Here is a 4413-nt window from a genome sequence, read left to right on the forward strand (position 1 = left end):
ATTTCATATATATGTGTGTGTGTATATACATATATGCATATATATGTGTATATACATATGTATGTGTATATATATATGAGTATATGAATGTGTGTGTATAGACATTTTGGAGGATGATAAAGATGATCCATTTCATTCCGTTATGGTTGATAGCCTTGGAAACCCAATGGAGGTAACTTTCAAGTAGGAACCTATAGCACAGCTGTGAATTTGAATTTGAAATGTGTTAGGAACTTTCCGATTTGTATCTTCACATTTTCCCCTCACTCAATGATTGATTTTATATCAAGCCCAAATAGCATTATATTTGGGAAAATTTCCTTTTCTCATATTCTAATAAATATTTCCATAAAAATTTTGATTTTTTATTACATATCGACAAACATGTTTTACAAATACAGCTATCTGAAAAGAAATGTTAGGCTAAGGCATGTTTAATCTACCAGTAAGCAAAATTAGTTTATTGGCTTGCAGAGCCATGGTTGCCAATTAATATATCTCTAATTTCAGAGACATATAATTATGCCATTGAAAGTATTAAACAAGCAAAGATAATACCTCATAACTTAATCATGGCGTTTAGTTTCCCAAACATAGAAAATAATTTGTACTATATACCGGGCCTAAAATAAAAAAGTAGGATCTCAGTTCTGTCTTTAGATAATGTCAGATGTCAATTCTTACCGAGTCATAACCTTACCTTTAAATTACAAATCAATTCTGCATCTAAACTCTTTATAACCCTGTGATGAGTTTCTGAAAGACATAGAGTGGTTATATCTCTGATGAACCTTGTGGGATTGGTGAGTTCAGTCTCCAGAGATATTTTCCACATTACCTATCAGGGCATTTTTGGCCATACTATTGAGATTAATTACATTTGTAACTAAAAATTCCACTAATATTTTAAGGGGAAAAATTGAGAATTTCATCTGAAATATTGAAGTTAGCAATTGTTAGTAATACAACTTAGGTTCAAAATGTCTGATTAAGTATAAATTTAACCTATAAGGCCTATATACAATTCATGACATATTATAGTGGGGAATATTAATTGACTCTATATTTAATGTTATATTAGAACTTAAAAAGACACCTTCTGATTCTAAAACATATAAGAAAATCTATTTCCATAGAAGAGTCCTTTTTTCTCTCACATAACTAAACACTACAATCAACAGCTTTAAATGTATACACAGAGAACACAAAAATATCTATGCATACAATAAACAAAGAAGACATTTTATAAAAATGAAAAGGTTTTTATAAATGTTCAAATTCAATAAACTCAGAACTATGTAAAATATACACTGCGTGGTTCAAAATAAGGAAAGGTATATGGCAAGGAAACATCTTTTTTTTTAAAATTCTTTTGCATTTTATTTTTTTTCTATAATTATATTTTATTAATTTTCATAAACATTTACAGAGATTTTGGGCTTCCACTCATTCATTGTTGCACTATTCTCTCTACCCTCCTCCCAGTTTGTTCTTGTCCAAATGCCACAGTGCTTGTCAAAGCCAGTTCTGATTAATCTTCTTTGTCAGTGTGTCCTTTGCCATTCCCTATCACTCCTCCCTGAGAGAGCCTTCATCCTGAGTCATAAGGAAAAGGGGATGGCGTATTCTCTTAGCTACTTGCAAGGAAACATCTTATCTCCATACCTTTTCAATCTATATGCAGAACAGATCATCCAGGAGGCTGGGCTCTATGAGGAGGGGTGGGGCATCAGGATTTAAAGGAGACACATTAATCTGCATTTTGCAGATGACACAATCTTGCTTGCTGAAACTGAAGAAGACCTGAGGTATTTGCTCCAGAATGTCAAGGACTGTGGCCTTCAATATGGAATGGAGCTCGCCATCAAGAAAATTAATATTCTTACCACTGGACCGATTCGCAACATCACGATAGACAGTGAAGAGACAAAGATTATTAACAGCTTCAGATTGTTTATTGAAGGCTACAGTGTTGATGGTGGAGCTCAAGCTGTTCATAATCTCGATCCCTTCACTATCTATCAACACTCTTGGTACTCTTGGTACCAATCTTCCAAAGAAATTTGTAGTGGAAAAATCTACTGTCCAGGACATCTCCAGAGTACTGAAGAATACAATGTCAGTCTAGAGACTATAAAGTGTGCATGATCCAGGCCAAGGTCTTCACAATAACTTGCTAGGTATCAGAAAGATGGGCAAAGACAAAGATGATAGAAAAAGAATTGCTGCCTTTGAGTTGTTATGCTAAAGTGTGTTGAATTTATCTTAGACTGCTAAGAGAACAAACAATCTACCCTGTAGAGAATGAAATCAGGCTGCTCTTCGGAGGGAACAGTCTTTGGAGAGGGACATCATGCTTTGAAAGGTAGAGGGCAACACAAAGACAGGAAGATACTGAATGAGATGGATTGACTCAGTGAAATGAGTGCTAGAGTTAGGTGTGTCAGAGACAATGAGTTTGGCTTAAGATAGGGCAGAATTCAGAGCTGTTTTACATAGAGTCTCTATGAGTCTCAAGATCCTCGAAAGTACCTAATAACTATAATAAACAATATACATGCCCATATATACATATGTGCGTGCAATATATAATGTATGAGATTTATAATATATAGATATTGTAAGTGTTGCTGGGTCTGTAAAATTGACTCTCATAAATCCCATGTACAACACCATGGGAAATCTATTTAATTTAGAGCCAACTTCAAATTTGCTACTGTGCCCATTAATTGTCACTCTATCCGTCCATTTCACTGATGTTTTTCTTAATTTTCACTTTTCTACATTACCAAGATTGACATCTTTTTTCATAATTGACCTCTCCTAATAAAAAAGATGATGGTTCATTAACAACTTGAGTAATGCAGATGATAAAATTTTCCTTTCTGACAGTGAGGAGGATATTAAATACTTGCTGCAGAAGGGAAAGGGACATCATGTTTGAAAAATGGAGGGTCAGCAAATGAGATGGAGATTCCAACAAGATGATTATATGGTGAATTCAGCAATAGGCTCTAGTGAGTCAGAGATGATTAAGGTGGTACAAGGTAGGACAGAGTCCAGGTTGGCTATTTATAAGGTCACTATGGGTCATACTTGACTTAATGGCACTAACAATAACAAGGGATTGGATTGACACAGAAACTATGTTAAGCATGGGCTAAATTATGTCAGAAATGATGAATATGGCACAGGAGAGGATAGGACAAGACAGGTATTCAGATCGGTTGTTTACAGGGTCTTTACGAGTCTTACTCAACTTTACAGCACCTAAGAACAACAAAACCATATATTCATAGTTGTTAGTTATTCCAATATTGAGCTTTGTGAATAAGAATGTTTTTGTGTCTTTTGCCCATTTTTTTATTCAATTATAAGTCTTTTTCTTGTGGAAGCCCTGTGTTGTTATTTTTAGGTGCCATCTCTATGAACAAAACATCTGAATCCTATCCTAACCTCCTCCATCCTCACACTTCCTGACACACTAGAACCTGGTGCGGCAGTCACATTGTCAATCAACCTGGTTGACAGTCTTCCTCTCCTTCACCAATCCAACACCCTTCCAAGCATTATGTCCCTCTCCATGGAATAACCCCACCGAGGAACATGCCTGAAGTGTGTTGAGGCAAATCCTCATCATCCTTACCTCCAAAGAGAACTCTGGCTGGACCCTTTCCAAGACATATTTGCTCTTTTGGCAGTCCGTGTGTTCTTTGCTGTTACCACAGGTCAAAGGCATTGATTCTTTTTCTGTCGTCTCTACACATTCTCCATCCCTCAGATGCATAACAAGTGATCAGAAAGACCATGGCCTGAATCAGACACATCTTAGTCCTCAAACTGACATCATTACTCCTCAATAATTTGGAAAGGTTCCTAATTTCAGACTTTGCCAGTGTAATGCTTCTTCTTATTTTATGACTACTGGTACCAGGGTGTTAATTATGGTATCAAGTAAGATGAAGTTGTTGACAGTTTCAATCTCTTCTTCATCCATCATGATGTTGCCTATTGGTCCAGTGGTAAGCATCTTGGTTTCCTTGACATTGTAATGCAATCTGTATTAAAGGATGCATTCCTTGATCCTCCGTATCAAGTGCTGCATGTCCTCCTCACTTTCATAAAGCAAAGTTGAAACTTTGTAGTATTCTGTAAACTTTAGTTATAAGACTCTTGTCTGAAATATGCTTCCTCTATGGTTTTGTTCCAGTCTGTGAATTTCTTTTCACTCTATTTGAGAAAGTTTATGATGCACACAGGGATATAATTTTAGCATGGTGTATAAAATTCTTATTAAGTTGTCTATAATCATTCATTATAAAGATATCATTCAGGAAGAGTGTAAACGGTCATTACAAAGACAGAAGAGGAAGAAAAGACCAAAATGGATGTCAGAAGAAACTCTGAAGATTG

Source organism: Elephantulus edwardii, unplaced genomic scaffold (assembly GCF_000299155.1).
Source record: "Elephantulus edwardii isolate Elephantulus edwardi_28Jun2011 unplaced genomic scaffold, EleEdw1.0 scaffold00133, whole genome shotgun sequence".
NCBI lineage: Eukaryota > Metazoa > Chordata > Mammalia > Macroscelidea > Macroscelididae > Elephantulus > Elephantulus edwardii.